This window comes from Ambystoma mexicanum, chromosome 2q (assembly GCF_040938575.1).
Source record: "Ambystoma mexicanum isolate Mex_15411 chromosome 2q, UKY_AmexF1_1, whole genome shotgun sequence".
Classification (NCBI taxonomy): domain Eukaryota; kingdom Metazoa; phylum Chordata; class Amphibia; order Caudata; family Ambystomatidae; genus Ambystoma; species Ambystoma mexicanum.
In genome coordinates this window covers 1,100,813,533-1,100,828,959 of record NC_090924.1, presented here as the reverse complement: position 1 = coordinate 1,100,828,959, position 15,427 = coordinate 1,100,813,533, and the positions used below count along the sequence as shown (strand labels likewise).

Here is a 15,427-nt window from a genome sequence, read left to right as displayed (position 1 = left end):
GAACACCCACTTATCAACAGGAAGCCAGTGCAGTTGGCAAAGAATAGGGGACATGTGCACACCATATGGCGGGTGGATAACTGCTCTAGCAGCCATGTTCTGTAGTAGCTGGAGTCAAAGTATTAAATAGGCAGGTTGTGCTAAATAGAGCGCATTGCAGTAGTCAATATGATATGATATGTCATTTATAATGCACCTGTACACAAGTGTTTCAAGGCACGAGGCAAGGGAGGGGGGCCAAAGGGAAGACAAAGACAACGATCTTACCAGGCCCAGTGAGATTGAGATTGCGATTGCGCAAGTGCAGGGGAGGGGGTGGGGGGAGAAAGACCAAAGAGTAAACTACAGGAGCATAAATATGTGATGGAATATAGGGGAGAACCTTGCAAAGAACCCTCAACTTAAATGGCCTGAAAATATATGATACCTGAAAAGACATTGAAAGAGTGTTAGAAATGTTTACACCTACATCCTTCACCATAGTAACAGAAGGAAAGGAGCCCAAGCTAGAAGGCCAGAAATCAGAAGTCCAATACAATAGGGGATCAGCTGTACCCACAATCAGTACCTCGTTTCATCAGCGTTTAATTTCAGCCTGTTCCTGGACATCCATTCACCCACAGCCTCCAAACATCCCCTAAGCCGAACAACAGTATCAGAAGAGGGCAGATCAAGCCGAAGGAGGATCTGTGTGCCATCAGAATAGGAGTAGCGTAGGAAACCGTGGGACTGGATGAGGCCAAGAAGAGGCTGAATATGGATGTTGAAAAGAATAGGTGATAATGCGGAGCCTTGAGGGACTCCGCAAGACAGTGGGGCTGGTTTGGATTTGAAAGGAGTCAGGGAGACGGACTGGGATGGACCTGAGAGAAAGGAAGTAACCTCTTAAGCACTATGCCAGATAGGCCAACAGAGGAAAGGCAGGCAACCAGGGTGCGGTGGTCAACGGTGTAAAAAGCAGCTGATCGATCTAAAATAATCAGTGCTCCGACCCCACCTTGGGCCACTAACCGTGCCAGATCATCCACTACCGCCACCAGCACTGATTCAGTACCCCTGCCAAGGTGAAAAACAGACTGGAAATGGTCTAGAAAGTGGAGAGATAAGAGATTCAAGCACCTTCATAGAGAGCGTGAGGCGAGAGATAGGATGAACATTGGAAAGAACTGCAGGATCCAGGGAGGGCTTTTAATGTAAAGGAATTACAAGAGGGTGTTTTAGATCATTGGGGATGAAACCGGAAGCAAGAGAATCATTAATTTCTAGTGTATTCCAGGGACCAATGTCAGTAGAGATATCTTTCAGAATAGAAAGAGGAATGGTGTCAAGAGGAGAAGCAGACTTAAGCCTATTTATAGCAGATAGCACATCATGCAAGGAAAATGTAGGGAATGATGACCAACCCACTAAGGACCCAGTGTCAGCATAAGACACCGTTGGTAAATCAGCAGGAAAGCATACACTGTTGAGGTTATTGCGAATGCAAAGAATCTTTTCCCCAAAGAATGAAGACAGGGAGTCACAGAGAGCTTGCGAAGATATAATATTCGAGGACATTTTTGCAGGCAAGGATAATGACTTTACCAACTCAAAGAGAGCTTAAGTTTGGTTAATGGCATCTGCAACTGTGTCACTAAAAAAGGATTGTTTCGCCAAGAAAATTGCTTCCTGGTATTTGATGGAGGCTTGACGAAACAAGGTTTTATAGGCTAGCTTATAAGGTCATCTCCATCTTCTTTCCACCTGCCTACGGAGAAGCTATAGCACTTTTAAATCCTCAGTATACAAAGGTTCAGAGGGGCAAACCTTAGCTACACTGTGCTTCAAAGGGGCAATGGAATCAGCCGCATTGCCAAAAGCCTGCACTAAGGTGGTTAACGTGCAGTGAGCTGCCCTGCCACAATTTAGCTCAATTTGATTGCATAGGTCTTGGCGAGAAGTAGAGCGCCAGCCACGTTTCCAAAGAACCTGTGTTGGCCGAGTTTCAGGGCAGAGCATAGCTTGGATAGAGAAAGGAACAGCAAAATGATTAGTGGGAGCACATAGAAGATGCTAATGACCTAATTTGCAGCAAACACAAGATCTAAAGTATTATCAGGATGGTGTGTTAGGTAAACAACTTGTTGCGGTAGGCCTAAATCTAACATGGTGGCAGACAGTTGAGATATCAAATGCTCACTGGCTTTAGTAATCGGAAGATTAAAATTCACAACAATCAGCAGGTTAGAATGCTTTAGTTGGAGTTCAGAAGCAAACTTGGGGAAATCAACTAAAAAAGAGCGGTCATAAACGGGGATAAACTAACAGCCCAACCAGGGACATGGAAGCTGATACTAGGAAACACACTAGTAAGGATTCAATTTTAAGGCTATGATCAATTTGTATAGGGGAAATATTAAATGTAGATTTAAGAATCACTGCAGTACCTCCATCCAAATATGTCGACACTCGAACCCAACAGAGAATGCTATAATTGGGGGGTAAGGCTAGAATTTCAAAGGGGTCAGAATGCTCACATACTCATGTTTCTGTGTCGAAAAGATATCAAGGTGATAGTCATCTATCAAGTCAAAACATTCATGAGCAACTAATGATCCTGCATTTAATTTAAAAAACTATTTAAAAAAGAGTTCCTAGTGTTGGACTCGTCAACATTAGTTTAGCTTGCCATTTTGAAATTCCGTCGAAAATGGTATTAGAAGGAGCAGCAGATCCTCAAGTGATAAATGGGCAGAAGAGGAGGCACGACTAGAGAGAGTGGGAGACAAACTCCCAAGACCCGGTCTGCGCACGGACGAGAACAGGCGGGCTCGCGTCCGCTGTACTTCTGGAAACCTCTGCTATTATGCAGGCACATTTCGCACTAGCTCTGTCCCTCTCACTCGGGGGAATGAGCAGCGAATACAGACCGCAAAGCGTTTCTGCAACGGAAGCCAGGCACCTTCCAGCCGTGTCAGTACGCTGCATAAAAGGAAAGGAAAGTAAAATTAAACTGAACCAATATGAAACTAAAAAGTATGAGGTGTCCAGTCACCTGCCTGCCAGCAGCAGTGTGCTGAAAGGAAATTAAATAAAATTAATAAAAGTAAATTGCTAAAAAATAGCTGAGCCGGCACTATCTGCTGGTTCCAACTTATTTATTTATTTATTTGCATTTGATAAGCACACTTGCAGCCCGTGGGCATTGAGGCGCTGTTACAGGAATATGTACAAACTTTTGATTAAGGTTACAGATGTCTATTAGTTACAGAAGGCATAGACAGTGTGTGATACAGAAAAAAACAAGGTTACAGGGAGAAGCATATACACAGTGGTTAGGTAAACAGCCTGCATGAAGAGAATAAGTCTCTAGATAAAAAGTTTGGTTTTGATGTCTTTCCGGAAGGCTTGATGAGAGTCTATCATTCTTAGGTGAAAGGGAAGTGCATTCCAGTGGGTGGCTGCCAGGGTGGGGAAGCTAGATCCTCCAGTGCGGACTTTTTGGGTTTTGGGCGCGACGATCATGTTGGAATAGCACTTCCTGAGTGGTCTGGTGGCGGTGTGCTTTGTGATTCGCTGAGCAAGGTATGGAGGAGCGAACTCATGGAGGCACTTATGCATGATGGCCAGAGTTTTGAACACAATCCTCTCTTTGACAGGGAGTCAGTGGGCCTGTCTTCTAACTTCGGATATGTGATCTTTCCTGGAGGTTCCTGTGGCTGCCCTAAGGACGTTATTTTGGACAAGCTGGAGTTTGGTTACATTTTTGCAAGATGTCCCTAGGAGTAGGGCATTGCAGTAATCAAGCCTTGAACCAATTATTGCCCTGGCAATTGTGAGGCAGTTCTGGCGTGAGAGGTAGGGTCTAGCTGCGTTAATGACTTTGGAGTAATAGGCAGATGAGGACGCGATGGCGTTAACCTGCCTGTCCATGGTAAGGTTGGAGTCCAGGTAGACTCCGAGTGTCTTTACATTATTGGAGACCTTGATGGGGATGTTATCAATAGTGAAGGATAGGTACTGTTCACCAAGGTTACTGAGTGTAGTGGGTGATCCTATGAGCAGAAGTTCTGTTTTTTCACTATTGAGGCAGAGCCAGTTGTCTGCCATCCACGATTGGATAGTGGAGTAAATGGTAGTGAGTGTTTTGGCGTCAGCCTCGTATTCTCCAGTGAGTGGAATGGGCACCTGCGCGTCATCCGCATAATTGGTGTACGAGATGAGCAGGGAGTCAAGAATGCTGAACAAAGGTCTTGTGAAGAGGTTGTAGAGTGTGGGCGCAATGCAGGAGCCCTGCGGCACCCCACATTTAATATGGCTAGGGGTGGCAGAGGCTGAGTCGGAGAAGACTCTCATGGCCCTTTCTTGGAGAAAGGAGGTAATCCAATTGCAGGCTTTGCGGGAGAAGTTGGCCGCAGTTAACAGATGGTGGCACAGCGTGTTGTGATCAACTAGGTCAAAGACAGCGGATAGGTCAAGGAGCAAAAGGAGCGCAGGTTTGCCTGTGTCTCTTAGATCGTCCATTTGATTCTTAAGGTCCAGGAGAGCAGTTTCTGTGCCATGTCGTGGGCGGAATCCAGATTGCCGCAGGCCGAGAAGCTGGTTGTCTTCCAAGAATTTTTGGACTTGCATGTAGGCTGCTTTGTCAAGGATTTTAAGTAGGAAGGGGACGGTGGTAATGGGCCGATAGTTCCCTGGGACCGATGGGTCTAGGGAAGGTTTTTTTAGAAGCAGGCAGACCCATGCTTCCTTGAGTCCAGTTGGAACGTGGCCAGTCTGGAAGGATGAATTGATAAAGGCGGTTACGAAGGGTGCTAGGATGTGGGCCAAGTCTTTGATGAGTTGGGCAGGACAAGCGTCCCCCTTGCAGTAGACGGTTTAATAGATTTGAGGAGGGGGATGACTTCCATCTCAGTCATGTCCTTAAAGTCAAAGGGAGTGGAGGACTCAGTTTTGGTGGACGGGGGTGTTCTGCTGTGTAGGTTGGAGATGTGGCGGTTGAGGGCATTTTGATGTCCACAAATTTTGTTTTGAAGCAGGTCAAATTTGTCTAGCATGGCCGTTTGAATGCTGTTGCAACATCTTTCGTCCTTGAGGAAGGGGGGGGGAGAGGCGCTATTCTCTAACTCCTTAAAGATGGCAAAGATGTCTTTGGAACTTGATTTAGAGTCATTGATCCTAGAATTGTAGGATGCGGCTTTGGCTCTGGTAATGTTGGCTTTATAGGATATGGAGATGGCCTTGAACGCATTTCTGGTAGATTCAGAAGGGTTGGTTTTCCATGCTGAGAGAGCATACCACTTCTGAGAACGTTGAACAAGTAGCTCTTTAGAAAACCAGGAGTTGGAGTGTTTGGCTTTTTTAAGTGTACGTGGTGCAATTGCATACACTGCTTGAGTGATGACCTCTTTGAAGATGTTAGCCAAGATCTCTGGGTTATTGGGTAATGGGGCCTGCAAAGATGGAGTAAGGAGGAACGGTGCTATGTTTTCAACAGTCAATTGGCGTGAGCCCCTTGCAAGGGCTGCCGAACAGGGGACGATAGGCTTGAGGGGCCCTTTCTTGGTGTTAAGGTTGAATTGAATGTAGTGATGGTCGGACCAAGGGATGGGGGAGTTGGCGGTCAGTTGGATAGAGCAGTTATGATGGCTAATCCAGTCAAGTGTGCGCCCTTTGGTGTGAGCAGGTCCTGAGGTAGAATGTGAAAAGCCCAGGGTAGATAGGGCTTTTTTGAGGGAGTTGGCGTGCGGGTCCTTAGGGACATTAAAGCCCAGGTTAAGGTCTCCCAAGAGAATGACTTGAGATGTCTTTTTTTATGTTGCAGATAATGAGAGGATGAGGGTGTCCTGGAAGTCTGTGATGGGACCCGGTGGTCTGTAGACAATGTGTATATCTATAATTATGGGAGACATTGATTTTCAGTGGGAGATAGTCACAGAGGTGATCAAATTGCCCTTCCGCTTCTCTGATAGCAAGGGTTTCCCTAGCAATGAGTGCCACACCACCACCTCTCTGAGAGGTGCGATCTTTTCTGAAAATGGAATACCCCGGTGGGATAACGAGAGCTAGTGCCGGGCAGGAACTTTCATTAAGCCATGTCTCAGTAATTATTAAGAGGTCAAGGTTGTCTTTGACAATGAGGTCATTAATGTCAAGGGCATGGGCAGGAACTGAGCGAGCATTGAAGAGGGCACAACCAGTGCTTAATTTGTGGGGGTGGTTGCCGGTGCCCAACACCGGCACTCTTTTTTGGGCACCGGAACTCATGCGGGGCCAGCGCACGTGCAATTGCTTTGTTTGTTCTTCCACTTCGCTTTGCTTCGATTATAAATCATTGGGATTTGTCATTCTGATCTTGATCTCTCTCGTGCTTGCAGGTTGCAGGCCATGGTTGGCTATGCCTGGGAGGGGCCAGCAATAGCATTTGAGCAACAAACTGTTACAAACAACAGCCAATGAAAACTACCATTCTGTTGTTACTATGCAGTATTTGATACATTCTGTATAGTAACACAGAATGTGCAGTTTTCATTGGCTGTTCTTCTGAGCCAGTGAAATTACATGGTGACGTGTTGTTGTTGCCACAGGAGGCAGCGAGGCGCCACCTTCATTTCACAAGTCACTGTGAAGTGAAGGTGTCAAGGCATGGCGTCGTCGGTCCTGACTTGTGAGAGGGAGAGCCTGCCTGCTGCACTGCATGGTGTGGCCTAGTTGCTTCCTGGGGCCCCCTCTGCCTGCTTTTTCATTTGTGCGGGTGCCAGTGTGCGCACTCGACCCCCCCCCCACACTGAGGCCCGAAAGGAGACCAAGTCCCAGCCGGCAAAGGAGGTAAGTCACTTGTTGCGTGCGGTGCAGCCTGAGCCTGTCACAGTCAAGTGATCAGGCAAGGAAGGCCCAGGTCGGGGACCGGGTGGCGGCACGGTCCCCTGGTGGTGTCCTGACTGCCCAGGAGTCAAGACCCCACCAGGGGCTCGTCCGCGCCAGGGCTTCTGTCTGTGTGACCTGTGTGCAGTGTGCTGCTGACTGCAGTCAGTGCCAGGCCAAGGCCAATTTCTGTGGCCTGGGGCTGCCGGCTGTCGCAGACTGAGTCAGATGACTCTGCCACGGGCGGCTGGGCTCTTGGATTGTGCCCAAAAGTATGTTTTTTACTTTTTTCTTTGAAAGCCTGACCTCCCGTGTGGCCGGTGGTCGGGGTCCCGCCCCACAGAAGGTAGGTTTTAAAAGAAATAACTTATTTTGAGTGGCGGCTGTGGTCCATCACTTCGAAAGTGATGGGCTCCAGCTGCCCAAATATACGTTTTTTCTTTTAAAATCTTAACTTCCGCGGGGCCGCTGCGCCGTGCACCTATTTTTGTTATCATCAGGCTCAGCATGGTGGTGGCCCCACGGAAGGTAGCCTAAGTGATTGAGGCAAGGCAGGGCAAATCCCAGGACCGGGCGGGGCACGGGGGGCAACGTGGTCCCACTAGTGTCTGTCACAAAAGGAATTAATTGTCGTTTGCAACTTTGCCCACTTTTTCATTGGTGCTGAGCCCGACTTGAGACAATTTTATGCCCCAATCTGACCCTGGATAGCATTCATCTAAGCGAAACATGAACTGTGAATTTGTGCCTGGGTGTTTCCGTTCTTTTTTTAAATTTTATCAGCCTCATTAGTTCACAAACGAGCTTCAGCGAAGGGACCCGGAACGGTGCACGTATAGGGCCGATACCGAACCAGCTGTACTTCGCGAGAAAAGCCCATGCAAACACGAACTTCTGAAATGTCATTTCAGGCTTAAAGATACACACATGGATACTAGACAGGGATAAACATGGTGCACATGCCCACTAATCTGTCGTCATAAATAAAAGCACTAGTTGAGTATTCGTGTATAATTCTCAACTGTCTTTTGCTGTCATTTTTTTACATAATTCCAGCGCATGTTTTCTATCCTGATGTGTGGTTTATACACCAGATGTGGCCCCTTAACCTGGGTACAATACGCTCCGAGCATGTGCTCCGAATGAGAGCACATGCAATCCTCAGATAGGAATCCTCAGATAGAGAGGTGGGTGTCTGTTACACCCTGCAGTTTATTGAAGTATGTCAAGAACATGTCAGTGGGAAGGAGATATCCGAATATGCATTCTCTTCTGGCTCCTGAATATTGGGTGACAAAACATATTTAGTTTTTTAATATGTGTTAAGGTGGAAAGAGGCCCTAAAGCAGAAGTAGCACAGGCCGTTGATTTCACTACAATGTCTTGCAGGAATGGCTTTTTCCAAGTTATACAACACCATGCCCATGCTTGAAGGAAGGGTGAAGGGGGATGCATTTATGAGATGTGATGACTGATAAGGGCTTGAGAGTAAATTGATTACACAAAACACCTGGATGAGGTGACTGAAGAACGGGCTGAGGGAAGGGTGCTCTTCCTGGAGGTAACCGATTAACAATACTTGGTTTACTTTAACAGACTGTCAGATGGGGCAGAAGGGGTAGAGCAAATACAGTGCAACAGTGACTGAAACAGAATGCTTTTTTTATTTATTTGCATATTTAAAGCACTCACACAGCCCGGGGGCATCGAGGCGCAGTTACAGGAGGAGCATGTCTTAGTTGCGTATTTACTAGTAGCCTGTTCCAGCAGTTGCTGCAGCACCAAACATGTGACATGGAGCAGCAGCAGTGTGATGGGCTGGTGGCGGGCCTATCTAGGTAGTGTAAGAGGATTCAATTCAACACTACAGCTAAGTCAATGCCTAGTCTGGGATACTGAATGGAAACCCTTATTGATATATCTTTACGTCCAGTTCTAGATGACTACCCCTATATAACACCCCTCTCTTGGAATCCCCCTGACCCCACTGAGCCAAGAAGTAGTTCTGTTTTGCAAGTTTAAAAGGTTTATTTGATAATTTAAACAATAGATATATATATATATATCACACTTTATAATAAATTATTAATTGAATATCACACTTAATCTGAGCAGTAATCAATAATGGATAGTCCGGCACTAGCACACTTCTTTATAATCAATGATGAGTGGTTATAGGATGGATAAGATAGCAACAATACTTTTATGGTTTCAAATGGATGCAAGGTGGAATGAAATTGCAGTACAGAAATACTCAATATGATTTCAACAAAACAATGTAATCACTTTTCTCTGGCAATCCACTCCCCCCTTTATGCAATGCAAGGAAATGGAAGGAAAGCACACAGTTCTCAGAAATGCAATCAAATGTAATTCAGTTCAGCCCAGCAAGCTTAGACTACAGAAGTTTGAAACACAGGCCCAAAATGCTTTTATATGTGCTGGCAATGAAGTGAAAAATATGCTAAAATGCTTTTAATTCCCTCTAGAGGTTCAGGGTGAGTGGTATCTAGTTAATATTAGTCCAGGCTCACTCTAGCAATGATTCAGGGATGGTTCTTAAGAGGCAAACGATTTTTTAGCAAGGAAAGCAAGGAAGCTGCTGTTTTCACACGTGGCTGGATTTTTAACCAAATCGCAAATCGCGGTAAAATTCGCGAGTGCGAGAATCGTGATTACGGCAAGAGTATGAGGAGTAGGAAGTCGGTTCTAGGCTTGTTGAAAAGGTGAGATTCCTAGCCCAAACGGTTCCAGAGATACAGATGATTAAATAAAGGTAGTTTTTCGAATTTGAAATTTTAAAAGTTCAAAGCGACAGGTTACAGCTTGCAGATAGAAAATGACAAGTGACAGCTTTGCAAATTACAGGTGACAGTTAGGAGGCAGTTCTGGTTAGATTAAAATAGATTGAATTATATTATTTTAACTAAGAGATTGGTTCTGCACAGTTCTGCTAGGTACTCACAATATATTTTTGAATTAGGCCTCGCCACGGATCTGGTCAGGTTTTGGACTGGACTCCGGTCTGGTCTGGGTCTCTTCACAGTGATCTGGGTCAGCTCTCTGGTTCTGCTAACAGCGGTCTGGGTCAGCTCTGCGCTGCTGGTCTAGCCTCTCTGGATTCTGGATACTGCTCTGCTTTCTAGGTACTGCTACAGGTTCTGGAGATTGATGGATTTGAAGTCTGGATCTCTGGATGTGAAGTCGTCGATCAGCATGCTCCGCAGCAAATGGAATTGAATGTCTCTATCTGTCCTGACTGTCTGCTTTTATGTGTTTTGAAAGTGGGTGTGTGTGCAGCATCACTAGCCAGCCCCTCTTTCAACTTGTCATTGGCCCAATTCTCCCCTCTCCCATGATTGGGGAAGGAACTGTGAGTCAGAGTGATGCTGTAGGTTTTATGGGTCAGAGGATCCTCCCCTGGTCAGTTTGCCCACAAATCTATATTTGATTCAAAATGCACATTTCTCAAATACATAGTGGTTTGTCATTGCATGTACATATTACCTATCACATGAGGTAGTCTCTGTCCCAAATCTGCTCTTCCTAGGAGCTTGGGTTCAAAAATGGCAACATATTTCACTTTTTAGTCGGGTTACCAATATTGGATTTTTCCCCGCATTTACACAGATGTGCCCATGGTGTGTGGGCATTAGGTGGTGGAGTGTCAGATTTTTAACATACATACATTTAGAGTAATATCCTCTTTTCCGCTAAAACCTCCCTGAACATACCACCGGGTCCTACCACGTCTTCAAATGTGCACAGAAAAATCACAAGAATAATGATATCACTTATAAAATTTTCACAAGTCCGCTCTATGAATGATCCATCTTTTTAGATTTATGTTCTGGCCCCAAAGGGGTGTGGTTTCCCCCAGCACAAGGTTGAATTTCTGGTTTTTCCAGTTCTGCCAAGCCAGCTTGCTCTCACAGGCAGTGCTCCTCCCCTTTCCTTCCAGGAGGAAGCCACTTTTACGACCCCCATAATAAAACATTTGCCTGAGTCAGGACAGGGCTTTGTTCAATTTCCTGCAGAGCCCAGGTAATTCAATCAGAGAAGTGTCATATCCCTTTTGGTGGGAACAGCAAAAGGCAGCTAGGCCTGGGAACACAGCTGTTGTGCAAGTCTCAACTCCTGTCGGGGGTAGCTGGTGGGCAGAATTCAGTTTCATTAAGCCAGGTTTCAGATAAAATGTCACTTTTTGTTCCCCAGTTTAAGTCAAGACAATTTTTACATATGCAGCTAGAATGCTGATTCTAAGTTCAAAACTATGACATTTTAACAGTGACAAACTATGTGACACTCAAAAGTAGGTCACTCAGTTAATTTAAACATTTTCGATTTTTGGTAGTTTTAAATCCAGTTTCAGTTAGGCTGCTGCAGACCTGTTATGAACATTCAAGTCACTTCAGCATATAACTTTACATTGTATCCACCTCTTAGTAAGTCTTTCTTTGGCCTGCTTTGGGTTCATTTATTCAGTTTTACACAAATGTCTGGTGTTGTTTTAAAACGCCGGCTTTCTGATAGTGGTGAGTACTGGTAATGCAACCATTTTTGGGATTTAAGAAATGAATTCCCCACAGTTCTAGGTTGCTTTTGGCAATCAGCATTGCCATTCCCGATGGTTTCAGGCTACTGTGTGGGTAGTCCAATGGTGGTTTTAGGCAGTGCCCTTCTGTGTCCATAACATCGGCAAAAATGGGTGGCAGCCTATTCTTCATGCATTTCCCTGGGCATTTTCTGGGAAGCTCTGGCCATCATGATGTTTTCAATGCCAGTACTGCACAGTTTTTGTGGTAGGGCTCGGATGCATGGGTAAAAACATCCCACAGTAGGTCTAGCACTGAGGGCAGCGCCGCCCCCGGCATTAAGGGGCCAATATTTTCTGGGCACTGGCACTTATTTTTTTACAAATTAAGCACTGGGCACAACTGAGAGTGAGAGTAGGGCTCGAGGTATCCTTCACAGTGGCTGGTGGGGCTGTGGGGGCCTCTAGGTCAGGGTCACCATTAAGCATGGGTGCCACAGGGGGCTCAGGCAGAGTATGCAATGCAGGGTCAACATTAGTCATGGGTGCCACAGGGGGCTCAGGCAGAGTATGCAATGCAGGGTAAACATTAAGCATGGGTGCCACAGGGGGCTCAGGCAGAGTATGCAATGCAGGGTAAACATTAGTCATGGGTGCCACGGGGGGCTCAGGGAGAGTATGCAATGCAGGGTAACCATTAGTCATGGGTGCCACAGGGGGCTCAGGCAGAGTATGCAATGCAGGGTAAACATTAAGCATGGGTGCCACAGGGGGCTCAGGCAGAGTATGCAATGCAGATCAAATGATAGTTGAGTTCTGGGCAGGGTACTCACCGAGAGGGTGTGTAGCTCTAGTAGGGCATGGAGAGTCACAAGTGTGGGCATGTGCCCTGCTATGGCTGCAGGAGGAGGCATAGAGACTCCTGCAAGGGACTGAACTTGTGGTTGGCCCTTAACTTATGCTAACAAATACAGAATTAATGAATCAATCAGACAGGTACAGAGCTCTGCAGGAACAATACAAAATCCCCAATCAGAAGTATAAATCTGCAACTGGTAGCCCACCATATCCCAACATTTCCACTTTCCACCACCCCGACAAAGTAGGTAACACCAAACATTCAGAATAAAATAAAACATTTCAAAATGGTGGGTTTGAAGGTGCGAGGCTCATCTCATAGTCCTTGGTGTAATCAGAAAAAGGAGCACAGAATTTTGATATCCTATCAACCACTACTACTGACAATGTCTTAATCTCAAGGGTCTGCAATATCTTGCCCCACAAGCTAATCAACAGCAGTCCTTCAGTAGACATCCAGGGCCGAGACAAGATTAAGTGTGAGGCATTGAGAAAGCGCTTGATGAGGTCAGCCACATGATCAGACATAGGTTAAAGCTTGTCCCCATCCAATTCTCCCAACACCAGAGAATCCAGTTATTTTAAACAACCTCTTATTCCGTCCAATCTGTGCTTTGGAACAAGTTGTGCCAGAAGGCCCATGTCAACACAATTAAGTCTGTAGAGTGGAGAATAGTCTGAAATCATTTTGTGGTGCCACACGAGGGAAAGATATCTCCACAGGCAAACATAGGCACATGCTCTAGCCACTTTCCATCTGTATCGCCCTTTGCCAAATCTGGGCCCTTCATGAGATACAGGACCAGAACACTGGACCAATTTCAACCCCCAACCCATGCTCTCACTTGGTAATATACAGTAGCTTCTCATCTGGATTTATTCCGTCTAAACGTCTGTAGCATTTGGATATCTTTTGTTAATTGCACCTGACAAATTAATTTGAAGGGGGGCCTCTGCTTGGAACACACTTTGTTAAGACGTAGATGAACAATCCAGTGATGCAACTGAGCCTACCGAAACCTTTCAGCTTTGTTCATACGGCAGAGTATCTTACACTGCTCAAGAACAAGTGGAAGACCGTCCATAAATAGTTAGCACCTGGTCTTCAGCCCTCTTGCTTCCAGCCTCAAAGGTTCTCTAAGCCACGCCAGAGGTAAAAAGAAAGAAAGCTCTCTCCGCTCCACCTTCAGTACCACTTTGAAAAGGTAAGAGTAACCAGTGGGAGCATTGAAAGAGACTGTTCCACCCCCCAGCAATATAGCACGAGTTATGAGGAGTGTTGGAATTGCTTAATGCGTGGGACTTCTGATGCCCCTTCGCCAGTTGGGCTCAAAATAACTTTTCTGGGAACCCTTGGAAACGTTCCAACCCAAAATAAATAACTTATTTTCCTGTAAAGCGTGCAGCAGTGCATCGAGAATCATGATAGGCAAAGCCAGAAACACAAACAACACTCAAGGGATACATTTTAACAATGATAATCTTTCCAAACCAGGATATTTCTTTTAACAGCCACGCGTGAAACTTGCTTGCTAGTTGTTGAAAAAGCAGTGGAATGGTGTGCTACTCAAGCCAGAGAAAGTGGGTATACGTTTTAATCCAAGAGAGTCAAGTGCCTCAGTAGGCCACCTAAAAGGAACAGATTAGTTTGACTACCTTCTCAGACCCAATGTTTTATAATTAATTGAGAAGCCCAAGACCTCTTTAAAATCACCCAGTTGCCCCATGATCACTGTAAGGTGACCACAGAACTCTTCAAAAAAAGAATTATGTCATCAGTATATAGGGAACCTTTTTGGGAACCAACCCAGTTTTCATAAACATGCTGGGCAAACTACTGAAGAGAGGGCAAATAGAGGCCAGAGAGGTTATCTGTATTTGGTACCTCTTGAAATGCTCACCTGACAGATTCCTCATCTTAGATATACTCGTCCTGCTAGACCAGATCTCAGGAACGTTCTCAACAGCGTGGGGATTCTATGCATACATTGACATAAAGGTCCCTTGATGTGCCCCTTCTTTGAGTCCAAACATGACATCAGCATTGGTAAAAATAGCTTGCACTGTCCCCCATGATCTCAGTTTTATTGTTTTTCCCTGTGCTCAGCCGAGTATGGGGAATTAGTTGAAATGACATTTATTTGACAGAGAGAGGGCTGGATGTGAGGGCAATGAGGAATCTGTGGGAGAAAAATCCACCAGAAAGAACATTAGAAGATGCACGTAAATTGTTCTACTAATGGATTGGTACTCCCACAGATGTCATAAATTATATTCCCATAGCAGAATGGTCATGTAGGAAGGGAAGAAAAACAAACCTCGGGGTGACTGTCAAATCAATTAATTTTGCAAGACTGCACTACCAAAATGGGCGTCCTGAGCTGACAGTGCATACAGCAGTAGTGCCTTGTGATGGTATGTGGCAAGGACCATGTTTCTGACAGGTAGAAGTTCATTGTTGGAACTCCTCTTTGGAGAGACAAAGTAGTCAAGTGTAAGACCTCAGGAATGTCCTTCGCTGCAATGGAGTAGCATTCCGTTACAAATAAAACTATCCATCTCGATAATGTTTGTTTTGTCACAGCTTTCCCTTATCTAGGACCAAAGTATTCTGCAAAATGCAGGATCTCTGTAAGGAACTCCCTTGTTCTGGAGATATTAAAACTTAAACTCCCTCTTTGGGTCTACTCTGTGTAATCTTTCCTCCTCCTTGGATGGTGAAGAGGAGGGTAAACACTGGCAAGTGAATTTTTTGGGACAGATGAAGGAAAGTGGGTCGTTCCCTGAGCAAAACACATGAAAAGATGTTTGTAAGAAAGAACTTGCAGTTCGCTATTTCTACGTGCTGAGGTAATCACCACCAATAATACATATATACGTGATCAAGCAGCAAGGCAGCTACGAAACGCGTTGTACCATGCTTTTTAAACGGTTGGCTGATGCCAAATAAACTGGATATTGCAAGAACTTTATGTTGAAATTGTTTTGGGTTTTGACTGAAGGCAGTATTTTTTACTGGTGTTTATTTTGCTGCTCTTGGAGTGCTGTCCTCTTCGGCAAAGATGGAATTACTTTCCCTTTTGCTAAATACATATATTTCTTTTTTCGGGGGATATTTGTAACACGCATAGAAAGGACTTAACCCTATATGGGGCCGCTGGTATCAACAATCGGTAACAAAATAGTGATGCA

General features: G+C 45.3%; 1 protein-coding gene across 2 annotated transcripts in view; it reads right to left on the bottom strand.

The window, feature by feature from the left end:
* VPS50 (VPS50 subunit of EARP/GARPII complex) overlaps positions 1 to 15,427 on the bottom strand; it is a 2,190,829-nt gene that overhangs the window by 775,804 nt on the left and 1,399,598 nt on the right. The gene's annotated exons all lie outside the window — the stretch shown is intronic.